This window comes from Phyllostomus discolor, chromosome X (assembly GCF_004126475.2).
Source record: "Phyllostomus discolor isolate MPI-MPIP mPhyDis1 chromosome X, mPhyDis1.pri.v3, whole genome shotgun sequence".
Classification (NCBI taxonomy): domain Eukaryota; kingdom Metazoa; phylum Chordata; class Mammalia; order Chiroptera; family Phyllostomidae; genus Phyllostomus; species Phyllostomus discolor.
The window spans coordinates 100,947,158-100,963,603 of record NC_050198.1 but is presented as its reverse complement, the minus strand read 5'-3'; the positions used below and the strand labels follow the sequence as shown (position 1 = coordinate 100,963,603).

Sequence of the window (16,446 nt, the reverse complement as noted above, 5' to 3'; positions counted from 1 at the left end):
GAAAAGCCAACTTCAATTGTTCACAGAACAAATGTTCAAGAGCTATATAAAAGAGTTGTTAAAGACACAGGCAGGCTAGCATAGTTTTGACAATAACTCTTCTCCATCTTTGGAATATAAAAGCCCATTTTGGTATCAATACATCAGTTTTATTGAGAGAAAAAGCTATCAGGGAAAAATCTGTAAGAGTAATATAGCTGTCATACATAAGCCTTCTGGGCATTTTGAAGAGCCTGTAATTAAAGGAGCAGAAATATGACTGTGAATGTGGATGAAAGTTGCAATATTTGCAGTTTTACAAGTTTAAACAAAACCAAAATACTCTAGTTTTGTGTGAAGTGAAAAAGGTCTTTTGTTTACCTTGGAGCTAAATTATTCTGGCTGAAAAAGCCCTTCAAAGATCTAACTAAATGTCCCTTCAGGAGAGAAATCAAGACTATATATATATATATATATATATATATATATATACTTCTTTTATTCAAAATGTATGAAGAACTCATACAACTCAATAGCAAAAAAAAATCTGATTTAAAGATTAGCAGAGGATCTGAATAGACATTTTCAAGTGGCCAACAGACATATGAAAAAGTGCTCAACATCACTAATCATCAGAAAAATGCAAATCAAAACCACAATGGGAGATCACCTCATAGCTTTTAGAAAGGCTACTGTCATAAGGGAAAAAAAAAAGAGTTGGAGAAAAGGAGACCCTTGTACATGGATGGTGGGAATGTAAATGGGTACAGCCACTATGCAAAACAGTATGGTGTTTCCTCAAAAAATTCAAAACAGAGCTACCATGCAATCCAACTACTCCACTTCTGGGCATTTATTCAAAGAAACTGAGGACGTTAATTCAAAAACTTATATGAACCCCCATGTTTACTGCTGTATCATTTAAGATAGCCAAGATACTGAAACAACCTAAGTGTCCATCAGTGGATAAATGGATAAAGAAGCTGTGGTATATATACACAATGGAATACTATTCAGCCATAAAAAATCAAATATTGTTATTTGCAACTATTAATGGACCTTGAGGTCATTATGTTAACTAAAATAAGTCAGAGAAAGGTAAATACCATATGAGCCCACTTATATAGAATCTAAAACTCAAACTCATAGATACAGAGAAGAAATAGGTGGGTGCCAGGGGGGAGAGGGGGTGAAAGATTGGCAAAATTGGTGAAGTGGGTCAAAAAGTACAAACTTACTGTTATTTTCCCAGTCAGGGCCATGCCTGGGTTGCAGGCCATGGCTCCCAGCAACCGCACATTGATGTTTCTCTCTCTCTCTTTCTCCCTCCCTTCCCTCTCTAAAAATAAATAAATAAAATCTTTTTTAAAAAGTACAAACGTAATGCTATAACATTAATATGTCATGAGAGGTAACATATAGCATGGTGACTATTGTTAATAGTATGTACCATATTGCGTATTTGAAAGGTGCTAAGAGAGAACACTGTAAAAGTCCTCATTACAAGAAAAAAAAATTGGGTAATGACGCATGGTAATGAATGGTAACTAGACATTCTCATGATCATTTCTGCAATCTATACAAATATTGAATCATGTAGTATATCTGAAACTAATATATCAAACATATCTCAATTTAAAAACATTTTACATGCGAATGACTTCAGCCTGCTAGCTCGTTATTTGCTAACTTTAAACTTCTATTCATTTTGTAACCTCATTCTCACCGTGTTAAAAAAAAAAAAGATTGCGCAAACTATGTTCAATGAAGCTTCACTGCAAGACACTTGTTTTCCTTTAGGTTTGAGATGGAGGAAAAACATGTCCTTTTGCAATCCCTTTGGAATATTCTGGCTCTGCTCTGAAATGAACTCAGCCCACTAAAATGATCCACAGCAACTTTCATTCCACTTTTGACTCTTACATCCTGTTACTTCTTTCAGGTAAATGTTTGTGACTTTGGCATCTCTTTTCATACCAGAACCTTTGGTTTATTGACTTTCATTCTTCAAAGGACAGCACACCCAGAAGAAAAAGTTCTTTCAAAATCTGATATACACTGTTTGACCATAGAGAGGCCCTTTCTAGGACACAGCCCTTTCAAGAAATCCTTGCCATTAACCAGAATATCCTCTCAGTCAGGGGTGGGTGGGAGGATCTCCTCAGCTGCAAATTTTATAAAACCGAAGGAAGAAAGCTAGCAGTCACTTTCAGATACATATGTGCATGTCACAGTTTCTGTCAGGCTGACTTGGCAGCTCCAAAAATTAAACAATTCTAATATGTTAGGGGGAATTACAAGACTACTATATTTTAAAATGTTTATAAGTTAGTTTTGAAGAAAGAAAGAACAGCTTCATCTAATGGATCAAGGACATTTATTGCAAAAGAAGCCAAGAAGTCTGTTTCTCAAAAATATTTGCAATAGGAAAAAGTACCCAAAAGACAGCCTTTTTTGTATAAAGGCTGGAAACATTTTCTGGGTGATTTAAACTGCTCTCGAGTGAAACATGGCCAATTTATGATTAAAAGCAGAAATAAAAACTAAAATAAAACTGCAAAGTGTCCTTTTTGTAGGGTTTTCTTTTTCAGAAATCTATAATAGGCCCGATTAATGTCTTATCCAGATCCAATGTGCTGGTAAGTCACTAAAATTTCCTTTAAAGAGGCAATTTATTAATAAAGATTCAGGCCCTAACTAGGAGACCACAGTAAACCTGAATACAAAATAACAGCCGGTTGAGATGGGAAGCAGGCCACTTTAATACTTTGAAAGTAAAGAAACCAGTATATCTTAACGAAGGGCAAGTCATTGCTTCGGCCAACTAGGCACTCATATACATGATAAGATTTGGAGAACCCTAGAAAGACCATACTGCCCCCAGAAGCCTGATTTGTTGATTGAAATTTCTACCATGAGAGTCTCCTTGTCGGTTAAAGATGCTGTTACAGTAGTTCTACCCTTGAGAGGTCACACACGAATTCCTGGGAACAGAATAATGTGGCTTCATTATCTATTCCCTAGAATACTGAAGAACTCTGGAAACGATAGAGAAAAACAAAGGCCATGCATGTGAAATCAAATAATGGATAAGAGAAAAGTCCGAGTTTGTTGTTAGGTTCTACTTGGAAGAGAAGCTAGAGTGCTAAGCAAATGAGGAGTGGACAGAGTCTAAAAGAAAGTGTGGAACACCATAAATGCCATGATGCCCTGAGAAGAGCACTGGCCTAGGAGTTGAAACATGTAGTCTTGGTGCCTTTTCTAGAAATTATATCCTATGACCTTGGAGAAATCTTTTTCCCTTCCTGGATTCAAATTACTCCCTCTATCAAAAGAGGATACAGATGATAAAGTGGGTGATTTCTGAAGTCTTATTCAGCACTCTTCTAATGAGAAAAGGTACAGGCAGGGTGCTGCTGAAGACAAACTGGTTACTTCACTATGGTGCCCAGGCCCAGCCCCCAACTAACCTTCTGTGGAGACAGAAAGTTACTTTTTACTATAAAAACAGTAAGAAGCAGCCCTGGCTGGCGTATTGAGCGCGGGCTGCGAACCAAAGTGTCACAGGTTCGATTCCTAGTCAGGGCACATGCCTGGGTTGCAGGCAACAGCCCCCAGCAACCACACATTGATGTTTCTCTCTCTTTCTCTTTCTCCCTCCCTTCCCTCTCTAAAAATAAATAAATAAAATCTTTAAAAAAAAACAGTAAGAAGCAAACTGTTTTGCTCTTTAAAGGAACCCATTCCAAAATGAGTAGCAACATTCCCTATCAAATAAATCATTCTTTTTCTCCCCTTGCTCTTTCTACTCTGCCATTGTTTTGGTTACTAAAACTAACTGCCTCCCTGTTAACAAAGCTCATGCCCGTTTTTTTCCCACCTGACACAACAAATTCATTCCACATTCTTTCTATCTTCATTTTACTGCATTTGATTTACTGAAGACCCAAGGCTTAGCAAACCAACATCTCCTTTATTTTCCTAACTGGCCATTCAAATATGTGTAAAAACAAAACCATAAAAATATGGAAGTAATCATAGAGTTAAACACCAAATGGAAAGATAGGAAGCATTCAGAGGCTTCTTGCCAGTACAAGAGTGCTTTCTATAATTAGCTTTCAAAAATATTGCACAATACATGTTGAAATGCCCTAAGCACGCCTGTCACATCCCCTTGGATGCCATGCCTTACTCTAAAAAGATTTTACTGTCAAGAAATTTTTAGCTGCTCCTGACCCCAAATCCTCCTCTAGCTTTTTTTCCCAAGCTTTCTCATTGAACATCAGGCAAGAAGGAAAAGGAAGCTCCCCACCACCGCCACCTTATTTTCAACAATTTCCACAGTTCTTAATCAAAACATCCCAGTTGAACCTACCTTCTTTAGCCTGTACTCTTCCAGTTCTTAGCATAATTTTATTTTGACCAACTCGCTCGGCTTAAATTTGCTTGTGCCTCTTCTCATAGGAATAATGATTAGGGGACTCTACATTCATTCAAAGTCATTGCTCATTCCTATTGTCAATAGAACCTATAACTTGGTTTCAGCAAAGGTGTTCCTCATGGCAAACTGCTAACTACTGTATTCTAATTGACCAATGACATAGGAAAGGCACCTACAGTGCCCTCTTTGTCAGAATGGAGACTTGATATTTTGGGTAAGACATAACTTTTAAAATTGTTCCATTCTTGAAATCTTACTGCCCATTTAACACAGCAGTACCTTTGAGAAGGACAACATGATATAACAAAACTTCTGGGATGCAGTGAAAGCAGAAATATGAAGGAAGTTTTTATCATTATAGGCCTATCCCCAGAAACAAAAGAAATCCCAAATAACCAAACTAACACTACTCTTAAAGATCTAGAAAAAGAAGAACAAAAGCACCCCCAAGTCAGTGGAAGGAAGGAAATAATAAAAAATGAGAACAGAATTAAATGAAATTTGGGACAAAAAATCTATACAAAAGATTAACACGACAAAGAGCCAATTCTTTGAAAAGATTAATAAAATTTACAACCTTCTGGATAGACTCACTAAGGAGAAAAAAGACCCATATAAACAAAATCAGGAATGAAAGAGAAGTTATCACAGACATCACAGACACACAAAGGACCAAACTAGAATACTATGAAACACTATATGCCACTAAATTCAGTAACCTAGAAGTGGAAATGTTCCTAGAAATACATCATCTTCTTAGACTTAATCACAAAGAACTGGAAAATGTAAATAGACCCATCAGCAGTGAGGAGATTAAAACAAACCTTAAAGACTTCCCAAAAAAGAAAAGTCCAGGACCACATAGATTCACTAGTGAATTTTACCAAACATTCAAAGAAGATTTCAAGACTGAAAAATTGAGGAAGAGGCAATACTTCCTAATATTTTAGGAGGCCAACATAACCTTGATACCAAAACCTGGCAATGATAACACACCAAAAAAGAAAACTACAGACCAATATCTCTAATGAATACAGATGTTTAAATCCTAAACAAAATACTAGCAAATTGAATATAATACATTAAAAAGATAATACATCATGATCAAATGGGGTCCATTCCAGGGGCACAAGGGTGCTTCAACCTATACAAAGCAATCAAAGAACTACATCACATTAACAAACGAAAGGATAGAAATCATATGATACTATCAATAGATGCAGCAAAATGCATTTGATACGACACAAAACCAATTTATGATTAAAACACTCAATAAAATAGGGATAGAAGGAAAGTACCTTGACATAGTAAAGCCCATATGTGGCAAACCCTCAGCCATTCTCATACTCAACGGTGAAAAACGGAAAGTTTTCCTTCTAAAATCAGGAACAAGACAAGGGTTTCCATTTCACCACTCTAATTCAACATAGTTCTGGAAATCCTTGCCAGAGAAATAAGGCAAGAAAAAGAAAAAGAAAAAGAAATAAAAGGCACCCAAAGTGGGAAGGAAGATGTAAAAGCATCACTTTTTGCAGATTACATGATTCTATACATAGAGAACCCTAAAGACTCCATCAAAAAAACACAAAAACTATTAGAAGCAATAAACAAATACGGTAAAGTTACAGGATACAAAATCAATGTACAAAAATCTACTACTTCCCTGTATACTAACAATGAAATCTTGACTCTAATTGCTCATTTTGATGTGGTAATATCTGCTCAACAAACTAGAAATTCTTTTTGGAAGTGCTATTTGTGTGAAGTACAAAACTTTTACAAATGATTCCTTCTAATAACTGTGAACTCATGAGAAAAGCATTCACCAGGGATTCTGGCTTGTGTTTGATACAGTGACTCTCTTCGTCTATTCAGGAAGTTCAGGAGTTTCTCAAGGGCATCAGGGAACATCCAAAAATTACACCAGTTATATTTGGGTCATTGTGAAGTTCACAAAGACAAATAAGCATGGTTTGTGCTTTTCTCGTGCTTAAGAAAAATAACATATTTGTCATAAAAATCATAGTCCAAATATAGTAAGTGACATTAAAAGATACAAATTTCTAAAATGATTTAGAGACTATAGATTGCTTTCAGCTGTATAAATCTGTAATAGATAATTTAATCACAAAAAATAAATATTATTTGACTAGATGAATAGGCAAATGAATGGTTGCATGTGGGGACATGACAAGTACTTGAGCTGAACCTTGAAAAATTTATAAGATTCAGATGGAAAGAGGTTGGATGGTACTTTCCAAAGAAAGAAAAAGCCACAAAGCTTTCTGAAGGGATTGGGACTTTATTAGGGAAATAGAAAAATGCAAAGGTAAATTCATGAGTGCAGATGTGTGTTTTCACACCAGCTTCCTATCTGACACATACTTCCAGTCATGTTTAGTATCAGGGATTCTTACCTACTGGATTTCTCTTAGAAACACACAGTCCTCAGTTCTGACCTTAAAGCAGGGCAGTCACTAAGGGAAGTGCATGTCTTTACCCTCAGCTCCTGATACCTGATATATATCTCCATTACAAGGGTTGGGTATGGTACACCTTGGCCTTCAGTATGGCCCAATTATAATGACAATATGAAAATGGCCAGTCCCTACTATTGCAGGCTTAACTCACACAATATCCCTAAAATTGGCTGCTCTGGCATTTCTTTTTTCCAAACTTGATATCTTTCTCCACTTACTTCTTTTTACAAAGTCAAATAATGAGTGTTTATCTTCATAGAAAATTAAAATAGCCTGAGGTTAACAACCCATGCATTTAGATGTGCCACATAAAATCACCCCTGGGCTCATGGAGCTGCAGCAAGAGACTGTTGATTATTATGACCAGTGATGGGATTTTGGTGCCAACATTGAAAACATACAAGGCAATTGGTCTTGCAAATCATGTCTTTACTGAAGACAATTTAAAGAAATTATATAGTTCAAATATTGAAATTGGGCATGTATGATATACTACTGCAGGAAACTGAACTGGAGAATTACCAGACACTTCATGGGAAAATAGTTGTGGCATAGACTAGTGAATTGATACATGTAGCCTCATTAAGAAAAAAAGCTTTGTGTCATGGCATTGATCCTCCTCACTCAGTTACTGGTGGATACAGCTCCTCGAGAATGAGATAAAACCAGAGTGAGAAGCAAGGACTACAAACTTAGTGAAGAAGTCATCCATGGCATGGTGCCTACTTATCAGTCACAGAGATGCAAGTTGTGCATTTGTCATTTTATTCCTGTAACTAATGTAAGTACAAAAGGGAGATGAAAAACCTACAAAAACAACACCTATACAAACAGAAAAGCGGGTGATGATTTCAGAATCTTGTAGTTTTTTTATCTTCTGGTACATTGTGCTCTCATAAAGTCTTGCCTAGAGAAATTATGAAAATGTTCAGACAGTATGACCAAACTCTTGATATTTATTAAAGTCTCAAGAAAACCCAATGGCTCTTTGTATCCTTGAGCATGCTTATTTTGCAAGATAAAATGGCATGTTTGAAGACCAAATGTCAAGATATCATTGTGGTCAGCACTTGGCAATTTAAGCACCTGTAAGCAGGATTTGGGGAGCAACATTCCTGAGTTTGCTATGCCTTCTCTTCTTGGTTACTCAGGAAACTGGGGACTTCCACATGCGGAAGTGCTGTATAAGATCTGATATCATGGAAGAACTTTTATCCAGCCAATATGAAATCAAGGGAAGTCAGTGTTTAAAAATAAAATTTTGTAGTATTGTCAGACAACTTTAAAGATGAATTAATTGTGCCTATAGAAGATTCATTTGTAAAAAATAATACCATTCCAACCACAATAAAATTTGTTAATGAATCTCACACAAAAGAAGTGCACATTAGAGCAGCTTTATCACCAGTAAGATTTCCATGCTTCATGAGGATAAACATTTACACAAAAGAAGAGCTTATGGTCAATAAATTTGAGCATCTTACTGAATATCCAGGAGCAAACAGTGCCACGTATCTGTCAGTAGAAGTACTGATTTCATCTATGTGAAAAGGAATAAAAGTATTTAAAATCAGAAAATGCAAGAGATCATTATTTAGAAAAACAGAAATAATCTGAAAAGTTTTGAAAAAATGGTGTTTGTACAGCTTATCACACTGCAGAATACCCTGTAGAATTGGAATAGTAGCCTTATGATGTTTTATTCAATACATAGAGTTGGTTAAAAAGTTACAGCCTTATGAAAGTGTGACTGTTATGCAGTTGGTATAATGTCAAAACCATCCCACATGCTTACATTTTACTTTTGTGTAGAGTTTTTTCTGAAAATTGTACCTAAGTGATTTGTTTAATTTAATAATTCTAGACAAACATTTTGGCTATCTAGGAATCTAGGTAGTGAAAGTTTGAGGCTACCAATTTTGAAATCTCATACTTTCATTTTCAGATCATCAGCAGTAATACAAAGAATAGGTAACATATTTGCCAGAGTAAAATGCACACTTTTTTGCTCATATTTTTGAGGGAAAAACAAGGATGCACATTATACATGAGTAGCACTAATTCTGTATCTGTATAAATGTTTTAAATTATTTTATTTATGCTTATGTACTAAAAGTGTAACTCTAGAAAGCAATAACAACACCCATATGCAAAATAATACCCTGGAATATGATAACTAGTTTTGTTTCTAAATATAAATAAATAAATAATTGAATTAAAGAACTAAAATGGAAGATTTTTTTCCTGAAAGTTTGGGCCAAAAATATGGATGTGCATTGCACACGGGAGGACAGTATACATAGCAAAATATGGTACTTTTCTGTTTTTGAAGAGAACACCAGGTACTATACCTTCCCAAGAATTCTTATAGAATTTTGTGAAATAATTCTTGAGAGCTGTTGAAATTTAATTATGAAATAATTTCACAATTTCATAATTGAACTTTGCTAATTTCATATAGTACAGCACTATGTAGTATTCTTTTTTATACAAATATTGGCTAACCTTGTATGCCTGGTCAGAGAAGACAGGTAGTAAATGGTTTTTGCCAGGTCCATTAAAATATTTAAAATATTTGCAAGAGCCCTGGCTGGTGTGGCTCAGTGGATGGAACAGCAGCCTGTGAATCAAAGGGCCACCAGTTTGATTCCCAGTCAGGGCACATGCCTGGGTTGCGGGCCAGGTCCTTGATTGGGGGTATGCCAGAGGCAACTGATTTGAAGTTTCTCTCACACATTGATGTTTCTCTCTCTCTTTCTCCTTTCCCCTCCAGGCATGTGCCCTGACTGGGAATCGAACCTGCAACACTTTGGTTCGCAGCCCGAGCTCAATCCACTGAGCTATGCTAGCCAGGGCTATAAATAAACATCTTTAAAAAATAAAATAAAATATTTGCAAGAGATTAGGCCAGGTTAGGAGGTATGTGGCAAACAAGATAGGAAGGTTAAATGCAACATTTCCCATAAAGCTTAAATGAATTGTATCCCACACGTGTCTAGCCTGTACAGAGTTCTGATTATAATTATGACCCTAACCTTAGAAAATATTAAAATAAAACAACAGTTTGTCCCTCGTGTTCCCAACTGTGCAGTGGGTTGCTTATTAGTTAATTTAAATAATTAATAGGTATGTGAATATCATAGTCTTGACAGTTAAAGCCATCATTTCACACCTCCTCCAAACTTTAAGGTATTTCATAATTATTAGTTTTTGAAATGTTGTTGTTACTCTTTCATTTTATCTTTTTAACAGTCTTTCATAGAACATTTTTCAGTTTACTGAATCCTAATTCATAATTTTTTCCCTTTTTTGTATTGTGCTTATGGTGTCAATTCAAAGTACTCTTGGCCTAACCTTTGACCATGAAAATTTTCCCATTTTTTTTTCTAAAATGTTTTATAGTTTTTTTAAGATTTATTTATTTATTTTTAGAGAGAGGGGGAGGGAGGGAGAAAGAGAGGGAGAGAAACATCAATGTGTGGTTGCCTCTCGTGTGTCCCTTACTGGGGACCTGGCCCACAACTCAGGCATGTGCCCCAACTAGGAATCAAACCAGCCACCCTTTGGTTCCCAGGCCCACAGTCAATCCAGTGAGCCACACCAGCCAGGGCTAAAATGTTCTATAGTTTTATATTCTATATTTAAGCTTGCAATCCATTTTGACTTAATTTTTATATAAGGTGTGAGACTTAGATTGAAATTTTCTTTTTTCTTCTTTATCTATAATATCCAGTTGCTCCAGAAATATTTGCCAGAAAAGTCCATATTTCTTCCATTGAATTATTTTTGCCCCCCATAAAAGTGAATGACATACTGAGTTGTGACACAATATGAATGAACCTCGAACATATCATGCTAAATAAAAGATGTCAGACACAAAAGGCCACATAGTGTATGATTCAATTTATATAAAGTGCCCAAAATATGCACACCCATGGAGACAAAGTAGATCGGTGGTCATCTATGGCTGAGAGTTTTAGGGGAATGGGATGGGGATTTGTTTTGGGGTTATTAAAATATTTTGCAATTCAATGGTAGTAATAGTTGAACCACTTTGTGAATATACTAAAAACACCGAATTGTATATATTAAAAGGATGAATTATATGGTATGTGAAATATATCTCAAAAAATTATACCTCAAAAAATCAGTTGGTCTATTTCTGTTCCCTATTCTGTTACATAGATCTATGTGTACTTGTACAAGTCAGTACCAAAAATATATATATTATTTAAAAATGGGCAGAGGACCTGAGTAGACATTTCTCCAAAGAAGAGATATAGATGGACAACAGGTACATAAAAAGATGCTCAACATCACTAATCATCAGGGAAATGCAAATCAAAACCACAATAAGATATTACCTCACACTTCTTTAAAACAGCTATTATCAAAATGACAAAACACTTCCGGCCAAGATGGAGACGTAGGTGGACACACTGTGCCTCCTCGCACAACCAAAATTAAGGACAACAAAAATTTAGAAACAAAAAAACAACCAGAACAGACAGAAAATTGAACTGTATGGAAGTCCTGACAACCATTCATCCAGACTAATAAGAGGGGCGGAGTCCGAGGCTGGTGGAGAGGGGTCACTGCAGGAAAAAGTGGTGACTGGCAGACCCCAACAGTGGGCATGGGGAGGCAACGAGCCGTCCCAGTGAGGCACAGGAGGCAGCTGGTTGTCTGTAGTCACACATTCGCACAAAGATAAAGCAGGTAAAAACAGGCAGTGAGACAGGCCTCGCAACCCAGGGCCCCAGTACCAGGAAATAAAGCCTAAAAGCACTGATTGAAAACACTCGTGGAGGTTGAGGTGCCAGGAGATACTCCCAGCCTCGCAGGAGAGTTCGCTGGAGAGACCCACAGGGTCCTAGAACATACACAAGCCCACCCACCTGGGAACCAGCACCAGAAGGGCCAATTTTCTCAGGGGAAGCAGCGTAGGGGACTGAAATCCAGCAGAGAGCTAGATCCCTCTCGGACCCCACCCCCACATACAAAGTCACAACCCAGCGACTGGGAAGCCCCGCCCTGGTAAACACATAAGGCTCCACCCCTCATATGTAACAGGGGGGACCAGACCAAAAAAAAAAAAAAAAAAACTGGCCCAAACGGAAGGTCAGATCAAAGCTCCACAGCAAATACAACTAAGTGACCAAGAGATAGCCAACGTATCAGATGCACAGTTCAAAGCACTGGTGATCAGGATGCTCACAGAATTGGTTGAATTACATGAAAAAATGAAGGCTATGATAAGTGAAATAAAGGGAAATGCACGGGGAACCAATAGTGATGGGAAGGAAACTGAGACTCAAATCAATGGAGTGGACCAGAAGGAAGAAAGGAACAACCAAACAGGAAAGAATGGAGAAAGTAAGAATTCAAAAAAATTAGGAGAGGCTTAGGAGCCTCCAGGACATCTTTAAATGTTCCAACATCCAAATTATAGGGGTACCAGAAGGAGAAGAGGAAGAGCAACAAGTGGAAAACTTATTTGAACAAATAATAAAGGAAAACTCCCCCAAGCTGGCAAAGGAAATAGACTTCCAGGAAATCCAGGAAGCTCAGAGAATCCCAAAGAAGTTGGACCCAAGGAAGAATGCACCAAGGCACAGCATAATCACATTAGCCAAGGTAAAAATGAAGGAGAGAATCCTAGAAGCAGCAAGAGATAAGAAGAGAGTAACCTACAAAGGAGTTCTCATCAGACTGTCAGCTGATTCCTCAAAAGAGACTTTACGGGCAAGAAGGGGCTTGAAAGAAGTATTCCAAGTCATGAAAGGCAAGGACCTACATCCAAGATTGCTCGATCCAGCAAAGCTTCCATTTAGAATGGAAGGGCAGATGTACAACCAAAGTACTTCCCAGATAAGGTCAAGTTAAAGGAGTTCACCATCACTAAGCCCTTATTATATGAAATGTTAAAGGGACTTATTTAAGAAAAAGAAGATAAAAAACATGTATAGTAAAATGATGGCAAAATCACAATTAGGAACAACCACACCTAAAAAAAAAAAATGAAAACAAACTAAGCAATCAACTAGAACAGGAAAAGAACCACAGAAATGGAGATCACGTGGATGGTTAGCAACAGGGGAGTGGGAGGAGGAGAGAGGGGGAAAAGGTATGGAGAATAAGTAGCATAGATGGTAGGTAGAAAATAGACAGGGGGAGGGCAGGAATAGTATGGGAAATGTAGAAACTAAAGAACTTATGACACATGGACATGAAGTAAAGGGTGGAATGTGGGTGGGAGGGGGTGTGCAGCGGGGAGGGGAGTGAATGGGAGAATGGTACAACTGTAATAGCATAATCAATAAAATATATTAAAAAACAAAAAATGACAAAACATCACATATGTTGGCAAGGATGTGGAGAAAAGGGATCTCTTGTGCACTGTTGGTAGGAATGTAAATTAGTGCAGCCACTGTGGGAAACAGTATAGAAGTTCCTCAAAAAATAAAAAATACCATATGATCTAGCAATTCCACTCTGGCTATTTATTTAAAAAAATTAAAACACTAACTCAAAAAGATCTGCACCTGCATGTTTATTGCAGTATTATTTGTAATGGCCAAGATGTGGAAACAACCTAAAATGTTCATTAGGCAATAAATGCATAAAGAAAATATGATATATATTATTCAGCCAATAAAAACAAAGTCTTTCCATTTGTTGCCCTGGCTAGTGTGGCTCAGTGGACTGAGCGCTGGCCTGCAAACCAAAAGGTCACCAGTTTGATTCCCAGTCAGGGCACATGCCTGGGCTGTGGGCTGGGTCCCCAGTAGGGGGAGTGTGAGAGGCAACCACACACTGATGTTTCTGTCCCTCTCTTTCTTCTTCCCTTCCCCTCTATCTAAAAATAAATAAAGAAAATATTTTAAAAAATAAAATAAAATAAAGTCTTACCATTTGTAACTACATGGATAAACCTTCAGGGCATTATGCTAAATGAAATAAGACAGGGAAAGACAAGACAAATGGCATATACTATCATTTATATGTACATTTTAATAAGAAAAACACAGCCCTGGCTGGCATAGCTCAGTGAATTGAGCGCGGGCTGGGAACCAAAGTGTCCCAGGTTCGATTCCCAGTCAGGGCACATGCCTGGGTTGCAGGCCATGGCCCCCAGCAACCACACATAGATATTTCTCTCTCTCTCTCTCTCTCTATCTCCCTCCCTTCCCTCTCTAAAAATAAGTAAATAAATAAATTAATTTAAAAAAAAAGAAATCACTTTTTTAAAAAAAGAAAAATACAAAGACATTGATATAGAAAACAGATTGGTAGTTGTCAGGGGCAGAGGGTCAGAAGTGGGCCAAATGTGTGAAAAAGTCAAATGAAACAAACTTTCAGTTATAAAATCAATAAACCATGGAGATGTACAGCATAGCAACTATAGTTACTAATACTGTATTGCATATTTGGAAGTTGCCAAGATAGTTGACCTTAAATTCCTATCAGAAGAAAAAAACTTTTGTAACTATGTATGGTGACAATTGTTAACTAAATCTATGATGGCAATAATTTGCAGTATATACAAATATTAAATCATTGTGTTGTATACCTGAAATGAACTTGTTATATATGAATTATACATCAATAAAAATAAAAAATAATTTTATCTCAAATGTTTAATTTCTTCAAAAATTATGTAGAGTATTATAAACTGCCGAGTATATAAAATGTGTTTTCATAGGATATAATTTGCAGTGAACTAAACTAAGCCTAATTTTTCATGACTTTTTTTTTTTTGGAAGCCTTGGTGAAAAATGTACATGGTGCATTCAAAATGAAAACTGTGTTTCTTTACATTTCCCGGTTAATCTTTTCTATATATGCCATGTATCTTTTCATTCAACTGTTGTTCATATTTAGGAAATATTCGATATCCATTTTTTTTATTATGAGCAAGGGTCCTAACTTTCAGAATGTTGTTTAACTTTCCTCATCTTTCATAATGAACATATGGCTTTTCTTAGGACAAGCTGGGATTTTACATGAAGTATGTCTTGAATGTGTATGGGGCATGTCTAATATCTGCCAATGTAACTATTTTCTGCTGCCCACAGTCATTTGGTTTTCCATGTATAGACGTTCCAGGGGCTGGTTTCCGTTTCCAGCTCTTCATGATGCCAACAAAGGAATTATCGGTTGTTTAAGTAGACAATTTCTGTCCATTGACATAGAAGTAGTGTAAGAAGTTAGCTCTGTCAGCTCATAGGTTATCTATTGCCTCACAGCTAAGGAGTTTGTCTAGCATTTCCCAATACCTGTGTTACAAATGACATACTGGCACCTCTGGGAGCATGAATCCCCAACCCATAGATGTATAACCAAATTTATAGGAGGTTACTCATGCCATGTAACCCTTTTGGATATTTGCTGGGAATCCTAATATGAAAAAAAATGCAGACAGAAACACACACATGTACTGTACTAAAGAGATTCATGGTTAGCAGCACTCCAGTTCCCATCTGCTTCTCTAATTCCTTTACCCCAATGAGTTCATGTCTTCAATGGAATGAAAAGTAGTTGCTCCATATGGAAACATCCAGCACATGTGACCATAGTAAGAGTCATATAACATTCATTAAAACCCCTCACAAGGAAAGGAGCTCAAATAGAGCAGTGAGCCATGTAATTAGGCTCAAGACTGCTTCACTGGGTCAAACATCACCCCAACCATGTACACTACTGCCTTTCTTAAACCCCCCTCCCCAGAATTCATTAGAAAACTGGTATGGTTCCTGATAAAATAATAACATAGTACATAAATCCAATTCAATTGTCTCAGCCAAGCAAGCAAAATATAACTAAAAATACTGAATTAAAGAACAAACTGACAGTAACCAGAGGGGAGGTAGGAGGGGGTAACGGGAGAAAATAGGGGAAGATTCATCAAGGAACATGTATAAAGGGCCCATGGACAAAGCCAAAGTGAGGGAGGATCAGGGGTAGGTGGGGCAGGAGCCAAGGTGGGGTGAAAATGGAGACAACTATACTTGAGTGACAATAAAAATAAATAAAGTATTTTTAACCATGAAAAACACATGTAAAAAATAGGACAACTGCTGTCATGTTTTAAGCACAAACACTGTAAGAGGCTCACTCAAGGACCTCACAGGGAAATAACTGCTAAGGCAGAAAGGTCCAGATGGTGTCCTGCTATCCTATACATGAGTGGATTATAATGATGCTAGATAAGTCAAGGAGCAGGGGCCCATAAAAAGAGAGAAGATTTGGTTGCTAAAGTTGTTGGAATTCGGGACCAAGCAAGTCATGAGATTAGCTGGGGAGCTTGAAAATTCTGAAAAGAAAGAGGCTAGAAGACATACAAAAGTGACATCTTGGCCCTGGCTGCCATAGCTCAGTGAATTGAGCATGGGCTGCAAACCAGGCATCACAGGTTTGATTCCCAGTCAGGACACATGCCTGGGTTGCAGGCCATGGCCCCCAGCAACCGCACACAGATGTTTCTCTCTCACTCTCACTCTCACTCTCACTCTCACTCTCACTCTCACTCTCCTTCACTCTCAT

The 16,446-nt window shown here is 37.2% G+C and overlaps 1 pseudogene; it reads left to right on the top strand.

The window, feature by feature from the left end:
• Window positions 1–1,502: 1,502 nt before the first annotated feature.
• On the top strand, window positions 1,503–8,517 carry LOC114504912 (annotated as a pseudogene).
• Window positions 8,518–16,446: the final 7,929 nt, after the last annotated feature.